This window comes from Mastigoproctus giganteus, chromosome 13, assembly GCF_048544385.1.
Source record: "Mastigoproctus giganteus isolate SK-2022 chromosome 13, ASM4854438v1, whole genome shotgun sequence".
In the NCBI taxonomy this organism is placed as follows: Eukaryota; Metazoa; Arthropoda; class Arachnida; order Uropygi; family Thelyphonidae; genus Mastigoproctus; species Mastigoproctus giganteus.
This window is the reverse complement of record NC_143587.1, coordinates 173,085,764-173,101,891: the sequence shown is the minus strand read 5'-3', so window position 1 is coordinate 173,101,891 and position 16,128 is coordinate 173,085,764.

Below are 16,128 nucleotides of genomic sequence, written 5' to 3'. Positions count from 1 at the left end.
GTCTTCGGTTCATCATGACAAGTGTTTCTTGACTCATTTTTTCTTCTTTGGATTTCTGTTTCCCTATAGGTTTCTTAGGCTTTATCACTTTCAGAAAGTTGTAATATTCCTCGTCGATATCTTGGTCCTGAGCAGTCTGCAGAAGCTCAAACTTGTTCTTAAGTTCCAGTACATACTGCTTTTTCTCCTCCTCTGTTATTTAAAAGACCTTTGTATTATTTACTCGAGTCAGTTTTTTCCTTTCCTTTCCTACATCTATATCAAGTGTACATCTTACCATTCTGTGATCACTTCCAACATTTACCTTATTCAGGACGGTAACATCATTCACAATATATCTTCTGTTAGTGAGGATGAAGCCGAATGGTATGTATTCTTACCATACGCTTAGTGTAGAAGGACGAGTGGTAGCAGTTCGGAGGAATTGCTTCGGGCACTGAAACACCTCGTCTGTCCGTCCGTCCATCCGTGCCCACAGCGAAACGTACTGCGCCTTACATTTTGTGCCGATGCTTTGCTCGTGGCGTTAACTGAACCGCCAGGAAAAGAGCTCTACTCAACTTCTACAGTTTTCTTTCAGGGAAGTGCCGTTTCATCGTCCACCGCACTCAAAACAGAGCAGACGCAAATACGTCACCCGTAAGTAGAAACAAACCAATGTTATAAAAGCGAAGGTCAACTCGCAGCGAAGAGTAATGACGCTTTAGTAACAAGTTGAGTGTCTGAAATTTGTTCCCGTTTCGGACACAATTTCGATATGCAGAACGCGTTTAAATAAATTCGCGCGACGCATTTCGTTTCTCCAGTAACGACTGTCAGCAATTTCCAAAGCAGCAGTTACAGGAACACGCAAAAACACGAAATCAATGGCGATCTCTTCTCTTTTTTATAGTAAATAAAGTTATTATTAATATCAGCTTATTTCCAAAGAAGTGTCACTTTACAGCTATCCAGCTAGAGGACACGGATCACGTGATCATAATACAGGATAAAATATGGAAAGCAGTTCGGTGATTAAAGAATCAATCAGCTTTCCACACATAGAAACTCTGGTCATAATACTCAAATTGAATAACAGATTACAAATTGCAGTGTATTCCTCATTCGGGTAAGGAATATCAGTAAAGGGATCTTCGATTAAACCTAGAACACATTTGCAATAAACAATCTCCTAATTTAAACTACTTCTTACTGGAGATTTCAACTCAGCTGAGCATTATGCAGATGTACGCTACCCTAAGGACAAACAAGCATCTCACAACAACTTGGTATTATTGAATTGCGTTCTTATTGAGGATGACCTGAAACAGCGATGTTACTTTCCGACATCACAACGCTTTCTTGATTTAACTTTTCCTAACCTTCACTTAAAGATTCTATTCTATTCTAAATAAACCCACGTACGATGTGTGTGCAGATAAAAAACTTACATTAATCCCACGCTATAAACAAAATTTTTGGAGATGAAACGTTGTTGCAAAGGTTTTGGTACCGAAGAAAAGAAGTTGTTCCACATTGAACAGCTCGGTGCTGCTTGCAGCAGAATAAAGTAAGAAATAAATAAAAATAATACGGTACATCAAATATTTAATGAACGATATTACGAATCACTTATAAGTTCGAATAGCAATAATATCGTAGAAAAACGGCAGTTTTTCAACGATATATTTGGCTTCCTTAGCACGTTGGCTTCCAGTGACCTCATAATATTTCTCGGGTACTTTCATTGATCATTAGGAACCCCAAACTTATCAGACACTACAGAAAACGTGTATTCCAGCTAATCCGAAGACTTCAATTTGGTTTTTTACGCGGTAGCACAGTGGTATCGTCACAGCACCAGGAAGCTGATGATGAGTCACAAAACTAGGACTGCAGAAAACTGAAATACGCAAGCAAATTGTACCAAATAACCTACAACCACGAACATGACCATCATTTAGCCTTGTTCACGAGGGAACTGACAACCAGCGTGACCTACATCTGAACCAGACAAACTGACACAGGACTTGACATGAACTGGACGCAAATTATTCGCACTGGACCACTTTGGACTTTGGTTTAGCCAGCCAGCTAGCTGGCTGGCTAAACCAAATGGCCAACGCACGAACTAAAAAAATGATATCACCAGGACCCAAGGCAGCATCCTCATAACATGCACACTGGACGACTTGAACAGGCTACATGACAACCATAGGACGAGACTGCCTCATTTATGACCTTACGACTGTATTTGACTCCTATTGAACATGAACCTACGAAGATCCGGTTTCACTCTCTACTGGCAACGCCTGATGGCAATCTGTACCAGGCTCCCTTGCCTGGTATCTTTACTCCCTTTCCCCTGGCGGGGAGGAGGAGGAGGAGGAGGAAGAGAAAGTCTTGTCTCCACTCCTCCCCTGCCAACCTTTATTCTTCTCTTGGTGGGGCACGGGCCTGCCTTACTGAGATACTGAGAAAAAAAAAAAAAAAAAAAGAGTAGAAATTTCCCCAAAATCCTACTCACTCTCTACAACAGATGTTTGGAAACAGGGAAATTCCCTCCAGCATGGAAAATTGCAAACACCAAGCAAATTCTCAAAACCCTACTAAGAACCCTACTTGGAAAAGTGCAAATGTATCTCCCATACTTAAGGGTGGCTCTAAAAGTGAAGTGGGAAATTATCGACCTGTCAGTCTGACTTCAGTAGTAGGGAAAATCATGGAGGCAATGATCAAGGGTGGAATTCAGGATCATTTGGATCGAATTGAAATTCTCAAGGATACTCAGCATGGTTTTGTAAAGGGAAAATCATGTTTAACAAATCTGGTTCGCTATTTCGAAAGGGTCACTCACGAGCTGGATTTAGGGAATAATTTCGACATTGTTTATTTAGATTTCAGCAAAGCCATTGACTCAGTCCCACATGAGTGGTTGCTTTATATGCTGGAACAGGTTGGAATCACTGGGAAAATCCTTAGATGGATAGCAGGATGGCTTCAGGGCAGGAGGCAGAGGGTTGTGATAAATGGCTATTCCTCAGATTGGGTTGATGTAAGAAGTGGGGTTCCCCAAGGATCAGTATTAGGACCACTGTTGTTTTTAATTTTCATAAACGACATTGATGAAGGGATAGAGGGCGTGATGTCTAAATTTGCAGATGATGTTAAAATTGGTAGAGTAGTTAATGATCACTGTCAAGCTGAGCTTCTTCAGAGAGACCTAGATAGACTTCAAGAATGGTCAGAAAAATGGCAGCTGTGCTTTAATCCAACAAAGTGTAAGGTATTACACCTGGGAAACAGTAATCCTAAAATAACTTATTCACTTGGTGGAGTTCAACTAAACCCAGTACAGGAGGAAAGGGACTTGGGTGTTACGATACGGTCAGACATGAAATTCTCTGAGCATTGTAAACAGGTTGCAAGGAAGGCCCATGGTGTCCAATCGATGATCTATCGAACTTTTGCAAGTAGAGATAGGGACGTGATAATCCCATTATATAAGGCTTATGTTAGACCACACTTGGAATACTGTGTTCAAGTATGGAGACCGCACCTAAAGAAAGACATCGAGCTTCTTGAAAGGGTGCAAAGAAGGGTAACTCGCCTGGTGAGATCGGCAAAAGGGCGTCCTTATGAAGAAAGACTTCGAATATGTGGGTTGCAGAGTTTGGACACCTTAGAGGAGATTTGATTGAGGTGTTTAAGGCTCTGAGAGGCATCAGTAAAATGAATGAGGTCGAAATTTTCAAGATTATAAATGATGCTAGAACTAGGGGACATAAATTCAAGTTACGGGGGGAAATGTTTAGATTGGACTGCAGGAAGTTTTATTTTAGCCAGCGAGTTATAAATTACTGGAATAAGTTGCCTTCATGGGTGGTAGAGGCCGACAGTTTGGGGAAATTCAAAGGTCATCTGGATAGTACTTTCGGGTAAGGGAAGCGCATAGGATGATAGGATTAATTTCCTTTTTATTTATTTTTTATTTCATTTTATTATTTATTTCATTTTATTATTTATTTTTTATTTCATTTTATTATTTATTTTTTATTTCATTTTATTATTATTATTATTTTTTATTTATTAATTATTATTATTTAGTTATTTATTTTTTGTTTTTATCATTGTTTTGTTCGGATTTTTTTTTTTTTTTTTTTTTTTTTTTGGCTGGTGCAGCATAAGCCATAGGCTTTCTTGCACCATACGGCCGTTACTAATACTAACCCAGAATGTCCAGCATCATACCGAACCATTGCGTTGCTCTCAGTGGTCAGTAAATTATATGAGAGGCTGCTCCACATGCAGATACAGAACCACTATGAAAGGGCAGACCTGGCAGCTAAAAATCAGTCTGGCTTTAAGCCAGAATCCGCTAAGGTGGAGGCCCTTGGAGATCTGCTTAGGAAAGCACAAGAGTGCAGAAAAAAATATCTATTAGTAATTTCAGTCGATATCGCCGGGACGTTCAATTCACTTTGGTGGCCAAGCTTCCTGAGTAGACTGAGAGAAGCTGCAGTACCCATCAACTTATACAAAGCAATGGAAGACTACCTTTCAGGCAGAAGAGGGGAAATAAACACAAATTATCAAAAAATCACAAGAAACGTACATAGGGGCTGTCCGCGGTGTCTTTCTTGGGGCCTCTCCTTTAGAACATGGTCTTGGATGAATTCCTGTGCCAGGACCTGGGGCTGGCTGAGGCCCAGGCCTTTGTGGACGATCTCATTGTAAGTATTGAGGCGGATTCCAGAGTACACCTGGCAAACATCGGTAATCAAGCAAAGCAGAAATTTCAATACTCAGCCACAAACAACCAGCTAAAAATTGACCGATGAAAACCATGTCCATCTTGCTGAAAGGAACTCTTCAGGTATAGCGTCTGTCCCAAATAAAAATAAATGGACTGACCATCAAACTTACCAAGCAAATGAAGTACTTAGGACTTATCTTAGATAATAATGCTTCGTACCCCCACCTAAAATACATATGAATGAAAATAAGAAGATACTCAGCCCTCATGACCAGGATTACGAGGAAGGACTGGGGATTGCAAAAACGAATTATAATGCTATATTATAAGTAAAACTTCATCCCAGCAATAATCTACGCAGCTACGCTCAGTATGGTACAACAAAACATCACTAGTAACCAACAAGAAAATCCTGGACATGGCACATAGGACCTATTGACAACCACACGAGCTTGCTGCACGGTAGGGCATACCTGCGCTGCAGGTGCTTGCTGGCACACTCCACCTGGATTTAGAAGCTGTAAAAGCAGGACTGCTCTACTTGCACTCAAAGGGAGTGACCACAAATCATCAGGACTTCACAATCAACGCAGGAAGCGATCAAAGAACGGAAAATGCCAGACTACAGACCTACCTCCTTCAGGAGTGGCAGCAAAGATTGACAGAGACGATAAAAGACGAGACCACTCGTAAATTCTTTCCAGAACTGAACAAAATATACAAAACAACCATTTTTCATTCATTTATTAATTACACACAATATAGTCTCAAGATTATGTACATCAAAGTATATAAATGATTTATATATTTACATATAATTAGATGCTCTGTACATATCATTAAACACGTGTGTGTGTGGGGGGGGTTCATTAATCAGGGTAGCTCCCAGACATAAGCTGAACTCTACCTTGAGAACTTGTAAATATGTAGTCTTTACAAAGCAGGCCTGGAAAAGTATGTTGAATTACCTTGGTCTGATTTTACTGTAGCGCAATTCGCGCATGAAATCCCGCACCCACTGGAGGTAGTGCAATACCAGTGAGTGCCAGCAATACTGCTCCCCGGGTTTTCCATACCAGGGAGCCAGCAGGAAAAATAAATAAAATAAAACAACAATAATAGTGACAAATGGGCCTGGAGTACTGGGGTCCATAGTTTAATGATTTTTCAAATAGATATTTACGGTATACCCAGTATAAAATAAAATATAAGTATAAATTCAGTAGCTTTCGGAACACGCGTCCCTTTATCAACTGACAAATTTGAATACATTACAAGCAAAGTGTGGCACGTTACTCATGCGTCATTGTTGTAGCACGGACGTGTGCTGCCTTGCGCCAGTGATCATCCATCAATAAAACGGTTGTCTCTAGGATGGGATGTATACGCATGCCTTTCTGGCGATTTAATGCCTTAAGGCATTAAATCGCCAGATGTTCTGTTAAATGTTCTGTTAAACATTAAACAGAAAACAATAATGGACCCAACACTGAGCCCTGAGGGACTCCACTAATAACATTAGTCCACGATGAGCAGTGTCCATTGATTACCACTCTCTGTCTTCTCCCCCTCAACCACCCCCTTTATCCATAGCAGCAATTTGCCTCCAATGTCACACTGCTCCAATTTGTGTAGCAGTCTTTCATGTGCAACAGTATCAAAAGCCTTTCTAAGATCCAAGTATATAATATCAAAATTATTCCCTGCATCCAGTTCTTTTGTGACTGCATCATAGTATCCAATCAAATTGGTCAGGCAAAACTTTCCCTTAACAAAACCATGCTGTGTCCGAGCTATAACTGACGTCTTATCTAAATGATCCTGCAGTGCTTCTTTAACCAGTGCCTCCATTAATTTTCCTGGAACAGAAGTTAAACTCACAGGTCTATAATTACTTGTGTCAGCCTTTGATCCTCCTTTGTGAATTGGGGTCACATTTGCACATCTCCAGTCCATGGGTACCTCCCCTGAGTCCAAGGAAGCTCTCATAATTATGGCTAAGGGTTTGCTTACTTCCTTTGCTGCCTCCTTTAATATAACTGGATAGATCCCATCCACCCCGGGTGCCTTTCTTGTGTTTATCTTCAGCAGTTTCTCCTCCACTTAACTCGCAGTTATTTCAAGATTCTGTAGCTTACTGCTACAGTTGAATACACCTCTGGCATTCCCCTCGCTGAATAACTCGTCATGTGTGAGTGTCGATGCAAAATATTCATTTAGTTTGTTAGCTACCTGAGCAGGATCATCAACAGTTGACCCATCAATATCAAGTGGACCAATCTGATTCACCCCCTTCCTTCTAGAGTTTACATAAGTAAAGAACTCTTTGCTGTTTTTCTTTGCATCCCTTGCCAAGGATTTCTCGTAATCTGCCTTCGCCTGCCTAACCTCCTTTTTAACTTGGTTGCATATCAACTTGTATCTAGCATAGGCTTCTGTGTCATGTGTTAATTTGTATGTATCCCATGCATTTTTCTTCTCTGCCATATGCCTCATCAGTTCATCTGACATCCATTCAGGCCTAAACCTTGAACAATATTTCTTAGTTGTTATGTAAAGCCTAGTAACTTTCAAGATAAGTTCTTTGAATGCTTCCCATTTTGCATTTGCTGTTGGTAACATCATCAGTTGGTCCCACTGTATAGAATTTAAATACTGTCTCAGTCCATCGTAGTCGCCTTTACGGAAGGAATAACCCTTCCCTTTACCCCTAATGGTAGTTACCTCTTTGAGTAAATCCCACTTCAGCAGACTGTGATCACTGCCACCTAGTGGTTCATTTATCTGCAGATTCTTAATGCATGAAGAATCACTACTGATAATCAGATGAAGAGTATTGCTCCCTCTTGTGGCCTCACGAACATGCTGATGTAGAAAACAATCATCGAATAAATGCACAAAAGCCTTGCTAGTGTGTGAGTGACCAACCCACATATTCCAGTCAATATCTTAGAAATTAAAATCCCCATTATAAGACCCTCGGATTTACTAGCCCCCTCTATTTCCCTGTACAGTTCCTAATTATACTCATCAGAGTCATTAGGCCTATAGCACACTCCTACTCTCAATTTTGATCTCCCAATGCTTATGTCACACCAAACTGACTCAACACTGCACTGTCCAGCGATGTCGACTGGCTTCACTTGCTTGGATTTTATGTGTTTCTTAACTAATACCATAACCCCTCTTCCCTTCCTATCCTGTCTATCCTTCCTGTTCACATTGTACTCCCGAAATTCCAGTTCTGCATTCCTTATGTCTGTGTGACACCACGTCTCTGATATCCCAACAATATCTGCCTTCGATGTTTTGAGCAATACCTCAAATTCATCAAATTTATTTACTAAACTCCTAGCATTGGTGTACACGCAAGTATACCTGCACCTGTTTCTATTCTTAGCTACCCTAACACAACCCATGTGTTTACTTGTACCGCAATGGCTCCCAGGAGTCTCAGAAATACCATGCATCTTGTTTTTCAGGCTTCTGCTCATTCTAATAGAAGCAGTGCAAGAATCTCTTTCACCTCTGCCAGTGGCTACTGTCAATCTATTGGTCTTTGTCTCCCCCCAAGCTAGCAGTTTTCCGACCCACCTAACACTGCCTCGACAGCATCAGCAAATATTCTTGCACCCTTTCTATTTAAGTGTATCCCATCCCTGTAGAAGCAATCTCTCCTGTTAACAAGTACATTCCAGGCTGAAAAAAATTCTACCTCTTGAGCTTGCACAATCTTTCCAGGGCCGAATTGATCGACAAGGCTCTCATCATATACTCCCTCCTATCGTGTCTGGGCAGAATTGCAGACACTTTCAAATTCAACCCTAATTCTCGGCTTTTGTTCAACAGTGACCTGTACTTGTTAAGTAATTTTGCCGGTCTCCTACTCTTACTCCTACTCTTAATATTATTAAGAGTAGGAGTAAGAATATTATTAAGAGTAGGAGTAGGAGTGTCCTACTCTTAATATTATTAGTGCCGAAGTGTACAACTATATCAGGTGAGGGGGTCCTTTTTGCTGGCATTTTGGGGGGGGGGGTCGATTTTGTAGACAGAGAAACAACCTGAGCAAAAGTATGTTTCTGATTCATGTTTGCCTCTGATGGAGGGGTTGATTTCTTTTTATTGCGATCTTGGTTTGCAGAGGAAGTAGAGCTGGGGATAGCTGTCGCTGGACCGTTTTCCGACCTGGGGTTTTCATACCTTTTATTGGAGGATTCATTTTTTGAATTATCAAAAATTTGAGGGGATGACTGCTCTTTGCAGGGATCAGCATCTTTCAACTCTGCCCTACCTTTGAGAGTAGTCGTCCGTTGTGATTTAATGTGCGGGTTCTCCATCGGTTTCCCTCTTGCAACTTTCGAGGTGCCAGCTGGGCAAGCCTGTGGGTTTTCGAGTATCGGGATATTTCGTCCGATTGTTCCGTTAATTGCGCATAGTTGAGTTAGGACTGTGTCTAATTTATCATCAGTTAGTTTCTGTTTGGCTATTAAAGTTCTATTCTGTTCATGCAGTTCATGGTTTTCTTCTTCGATTCCTTGCAGACGTTTGTGGATCGGAAGAAGGAGTTCCTCGAGTAACTCTTTTAGCATTTGTGAGTCATGCTTAGAGTAATTCTGATCTGTTTTTCTTTCTTGATCATTCCGAGACTCACTACAGCCTATTTCTTTAATGTAGTCAAGAGTATCATTTCCATCTTCATATGTTTTCTTGTGCACACAATCGTCTGGGCATGCGTCACAACCTAAGATATCAATTATAGTGTATAGCGTATAGTGTGTTTAGGGTCTAACGGCACCAGGGGTTTCCCCCATCTCCGCGTAATATACATTGTGGTGTTATACAGAACACTGTCGAGGCCAGAGGTTTAAAAGTGTGTGGATATTGTGGCGTGTAATGTTTTGTACCGTTGTTCATCTGGTCTTTTAGCCGTTGGGTCTCAAATGAGGCCCACCGTTGCCCACACTAATGAGCCACTAAGCTTCTCGTTCAGCTCCGTTGCCGTGAGGTTGTCGGAAACATGTGGGGAAGGTTCTTCAGTTTCTAAGTCGCCGCTGTCCATGACATGAGATTCTGCTGCATTTATTTCTTCCAGTTGTTCTACGCATTGTTCTCATTGTGGGACCCGCATTTTGAGCAAAGGAACTTATTTCGTCTGCTTCGATTTAAGCGCACGATGTCAGCTAGGGAACAGCAGCTCCCAATGACGCTGCCACATCGCGAGCATTTAATGGCGTCTTAAGTGGGATGACAGACTCACCTTTGCTCAACACTTCGCCCATATGAAGACAAAAATATTCGCCGTTTTATGGGCTACTAGACAGGAACTGGTAGGAATTAGGGATCCTCAGCTAGCGACCAAGTACATTTTAATGTGTGTCCTGCCAATTGCAATGTACGCCTCGCAAATCTGGTCTTCAGCTCCAGTTTCACATTATAAGTCCGTCCTTGGGATCGAGTACTGGTTCTTGCGATGGCTTAACAGAGTTGCTGGCCACCCTTTTACTATCTCAAGGGCCATTCTCTACTCAAACCTTAACATCACACCCTGGATGCAGCGGACAATTAACAGGAACATACACACTCTCGCACAAATGCTCACAGGCAGAGTGGATGCTCCAGTCCTGGATAATATTCTAGTTAAACCGCGTGCCACTGCTAGACGTTGCGGAGAAGTAAATAATCCACTGCGTCCAGTCCTGAACAATCTTAGTAGCCTGCAAAGATTCTTCCCATCAAATGCAGCGAAAATATTTAACTCACTACACATATATGCCGAAAAACTGTGTGAGGATGCAGCATACCGGAAAGAGATCTTCCAGAATTCGTACAGACTTACCGAAATATGAATCGGCTGCAAAGTATCAAAGAATTGTGAGTAAAAGTGAAAACTGTGTGCTTTAAGAACAATAATAATTTGGTAAGCTGTTGACTGGAAAATATACCTTCTGTAACAGTTATGTAAATATGTAAGTTATAGAATGTTTGTACAGAATGATTAATGTGTAAACACTGTATATTCTTCTTCTTCTTCTTCTTCGGTCCTTAGACACTGTATATATTAAACATAAAATGTGTATAAAATGTATTTCGGGACGAGACTACGTGTTCAGTATATGTAACCCACTGCCCAGAAGAGTATCTCGTATCCTGATATGTACTTAGCACCCTCCTGGCACGTTGCCGTCCCGAGGTGGTTTCCTTATGGAAATAAACAAATAATAATAATAATAATAATTTAAAACAACGTGACAAATGCCGCATACTTGCTCCGTCATATCAGATGGTTTCTTTTCCATATTTGTAGCGATTGAGACCGTAGAAGCGTTACTTATATGTTTCACTTAAATCTGGAGCGTTGGCCAGATATGTCTCAAATTATAAGTGATTCTTAATATAACGCGTACCATGTAAATTAGTTATAAATAAAACAAATAGCATTACACTACATTTACTACACTTGTTAAGCTGAGGCCACACAGAGCGCTACGTACGCTATGAGTGGGAAAAATAGTTCCCTTTATAGACAACCTAAGGGGTTATATTTTTAAGCGTCGCTGACGACGGGCATGCGCAGTAGACCCGCATGCAGCCGGCAGTACCTAACACAGTGGTTTCAACCGAGGTGCCGCGGCACCAGAGGATGCCGCAACAACATTCCAGGGGTGCCACGTATTTAGGTTTAAGTTAGTTAAACTTATTATTTTTTTTATTTACATGTTTATTTCATTATAAAAAAGGTGTAGAGTATCTTTTTAATTTTGTGGTGACCTATAATCGATGTTTACTTAGTATAAAGAATAAAATTATTATATATATATAATATATAATTTGTATTATGAAATGTAATTTTTATAATTATATTAAAATGTAGTAACTATCATATTTTTTAATATTATATACACACACAGAGAGAATCGGATCCAACGGGCAGAAAATTGAGTAGGGTTGCCACAAAATAAAATAAATTACCTAGGGGTGCCGTTATTACAAAAAAGGTTGAAAAGCACTGGTTGAAAAGCACCTAACCTGACGACAGAGAAAGAAATTTAGTTCTTTTTCTCCGCTGAAGTCTCGTACGAATCGTAGCCACTTTGGTGTAGCGAACGTAGCAAGCGTAGCGTACATAGCGTAGCGTTCTGTGTGCCCTCGGCATTACGTTAATGGTTTCATACCATTTTGCGCTCGAACTTCGATTTAATTTTGTATTTTTTTATTTGCGATCTTTTAAAATGATACGCGATTTTATAAATGTGATTTCAGATGTAATGTCTTCCATGTAAATGATTTATAAATTAAAAAATATTATACTTATATATTTAATTTTTTATTCCGGGTGCGCGCTAGTCCTCTTAAGTAAAATTTTATTCCGCGCCCGACCAAAAAAGATTGGCGACCGCTGGTCTATTCCATCGTCTCTGTCAGCAGAGAGAAGGATGTCACGAAAAGGAGAAATGGGATCCTTGCCATTGCCCAGTGTGACGATTGACTCCGAGATCCCTTTCTTCGTGTGGAACATAATCCTTTAAAAATAAGTAGTAAATCGAGCGGTGTAGTTTCTGCTAGTAGCTGAAGGGCCAACGTTGACACCGTCCTGCAGGTGTAAAGGAAATCATGCAGGAAAGAAGCTGCAGTAGAACCTCATAAATCCGGAATCCTCCTTGGGAACAAGAGACGTTCCCAATTTTTGAAGGTTATACCTAACTATTCGGGGATAATTCTTTTACTTTTATCAGATAATACAATTCCTGAAAAACACAGACCGTTAGTGGCCAGCCTTAAGCCAAAATGTGGGCCCATGAGGCTGAATTGGTCCAGTGGAAATCTGCTCGCTTAAGAAATAAAGGTTGGTGATCCGAATGCAGCCTCCAGCTTAGGTGCAATCTTTTAATTTGTGCAATTTTTTAATATGGAATATTATTAATGGATCGTAATGCATAAATATGGGTAGCCAGACTTAATAAAAGTTTCTTAAATGGATTTAAACTGGATTTAAAAGTTTTTTAAATCCAGTTTGCCTTTTTTTCCTCTGTTCTTATGCAGATTACCCACAGATTCAGAATGACGGTGTTTCGAGGTTCTACTGTAGTTCAGCTTTGATGATGACTAATCCATCACATTGGCAAAGTTACAGGGGGAACTGCAACTGTTTTATAGAGGAGGTGAAGCGTCTTGATATTCAGTCCCCAATCTTGCCGAGACTCGAAGTAGGAGAGTTTTAATTTTTTTTTTACTTCGAATGGTAAGTTTCTTGTGTGTGTGTGTGTGTGTGTGTGTGTGTGTGTGTGTGTGTGTGTGTGTGTGTGAAAAAATAGAAAAATGGGCTCCAGTCGCCACCGCAAATGTTTTGTTGTTTTCATAAGTGGCAAAGATTTATCAACTAAGTTAAATACAGGCGGTCTTGAATAGTCCGCTCTTCCACTGAAAATCGTCACGTTGCCCTTAGATAAGGTAATCTTGAGTTTGTTTTTTTTTTCATCAATTCAGAAGTCAACGCGAAAAGAACGTGGTTGTAGCGTGCTTCAAGTTCCACATATGACTTGCGCTGACGAAGACAAGAAGGTCGTCAATATAAGCAAATGTATGGATAAGCAGTCATCCAGAACCACGTTTCAGACAAGGGCGCCAAGAATGTACCCCTGAAGCAACCACGTGGGATACTTATGGAGACAGGGTGATTATTAGAAAGGACCGTGTAGGCGTGGGAAATAACTACGCATAAATAGGCAGTTAAAATTGACGATGGAAGGTGCTTCCCACCAAGACGGTGTCAAAATTGCCATCGAAATCTGTGTCTAAAGCGAGACGTTGAATGAGGTTGTAATCTCGTGAGCACATCTGCGCATCCCGAACTCAGTCGGAAAGTATACCGGAGAAAAGACGTTGTCTGATTTTACGAGAAACGCTTTCAGTTAGTTTCAAATTGTCCTCGTTCCGAAAACTTAGAACGGCAGATTGCAGATTTGAAGAAAAGTATTGCGAGAATGCATTCGTTAAAGAGCAGACCCAATTCGGCCTCGGAACCCCTTGTGTCGCAAAATAATTAAAATGCGACCAATCGGAAAAATATATAAAATTAATTGGTCTTTTACGCTTCTGCGTGTCGATGCGAATCCGCACGAAAAATTCACGGTCTGTCGCTGTCGGATTATGGTGTGCCGCTGCCACGGGACGTTGTTGACAATTCTTGCCTGTTTGGCTGTCACGGTCTGTACACAGAAAGTTTTTAGTTATGTATTCGAGCTTAAATATCTTCCTGGTAATTGTGGCAAGCGAATACCTCCCCCCTTCGCCTTCCACTAACCGTGAAAGGAAAACACGTTCTTTCGTGGAGCCAGCATTAAAGTGCCCTGATTTGTACGTGGGTGGGTTCGCAATTGAGTCAAAAGATTTCTAAAAATTTTAAGCAGGTGCACGCGCATATTCGTGTTTGCGCGTGCACGGATTTCCGTTCCTACGCTTATCTGGAGAGATCTTTCTCGGTAGAAGCAACCCACTAATATCGCTTCCTCCGCATCCGAATACTTGAGTTTTCTTTTGCGCTTTCCTTTAATTTTCTTATGAGCAAGTACTGACGCTGAACGAATCTGAAATCGCGTTACCGTGGAATATTTTTGGGTGCCCTTCCCCCACAATTTCTGCTGCGTGCCTTTTCTGTAGATAATTTCGTGGCGTTGTTCTTGAGAATTGGTGTCTGCAAGTCCCCATCCCTTTCGAAACACGTAGCATTCATTCGCTATTCAACTCGAAATCACAGGTTGTTCCAGGAAACAGTTCCGTTCTCTGGAACAATCGTTCCTTCGCATAATCTTTACAATTTCTTTATTATCTCTGCCGTTTGTTAACCTCTGGCATGGTGCCGTGAAGGGTATTGTATGGTCGTGGTACCTGCGTGTACCGGTGAACTGTACAATAAAGATCTTATTTATATATTTCCCGAAAATTACAGACATGTAGAAATTCGAGTGAAAAAGTGTCTTCTGGGTTCACAGCATTCAATCCATGCGCGGTACTAAAGAACTATTGGGTCTAGCAGCTTTCGCGTTCGACGATTGATTCGAATTGAAGTTTTTTGACGCATGGGCAGCTCAGGCCACGATACACCAAGTTCAACATTAAGGTAGAGTGAGTAGAGTGTCAAACGGCACCAGGGGTTTCCCCCATCTCCGCGGGCTGTGATGTGGATGTGAAACAGAACACTGTCAATGCCAGAGGTTTAAAAGTGTATGGGTTTTGTACATGTGTAGTGTCGTGTACCGTTGTTCCACTGGTCATTTAGCTGCTGGGCCCCTAATGGGACCCAACGTTGTCCACACTCTGCCCTCTGGAGGCAGACCAGGTACACCAGTATTATAGTTATTTACTCTGGCAGGTCCTGCCACCTAATTTCCTGAGATTTCAGTGGCAAGGACCTAAAAAAAAAAATAATAAATAAATAAATAAAATAAAAATAAAATAAATAAATATTAAAAAAATAATAATAAAAAAAACCCGTTATAGTTATGGGTCAGCCAAAAAGAAGTACTATTTATGCAAATAAATGTTGTTAAGTTTTTGGGTGTAGGGCTCAAGCAATTTAACAATGGTAGTTGTTTCCGAACATTCTCCTCTTAGTCTGCTCGTGCCTCTGCGAGCGTCTTCCGCTTAAAAAAAAAAAAAAAAAAAAAAGCCGCCAACCACCACACGATGATCGTTCCTGAAGCTCCTTCGGACGATGTCTTCAATGTGGACATTACGAGCCGTGTTAGCATTTTTCACCATTCAGTGGGCTGAATTTATTGATTGCGCGCAGTCTTTGTTATATCCACGTGCAGATGTATGGAAGGGTGTTGGAAGCATTGGCGAAGAAAGCGGTTTCATTGTTGAACTTCCGTGGTCAGAGAATCCTCGAGCTTCGATATTTCCGTTTTGTTATCGGTCGCGCGCTCGTGTATTAACTATATATAATAAATGAGTCTCCATAGCAACAGTCATTGTTTATTGCACAGTTTTACATACAGCGTAACGGGTGGAAATATTTGAGCTGAAACTGTTCCTCGATTACACGTTAATCGCGGAAACGTCGAAAAATAATTACAAGTTGGCACCAAACGTCCTCGTTATTAAAATTCTAAAAACGTCACGCGTATTCGTGAACTGCCAGAAGGAGGAACCGAAGCGCTCCTTTATTAAAAAAGTCAAAAGTCACAGCCAGTTGAGCGACCACCGAGTCTCTACTACCCGAATTTTTCCCGATTTGCACAACGTCACAGAAATTTGGCAGTTCACAATATCCTTAAATCACCCGCAGGATGACGGTCCACGGCAGCTGAAGACACGCCGCCGCTGTAATATCATGGATCGTCGGAAAGAAAGAGAAACGCATTCAGCGGACTGTGGTAATCGTAATGAGA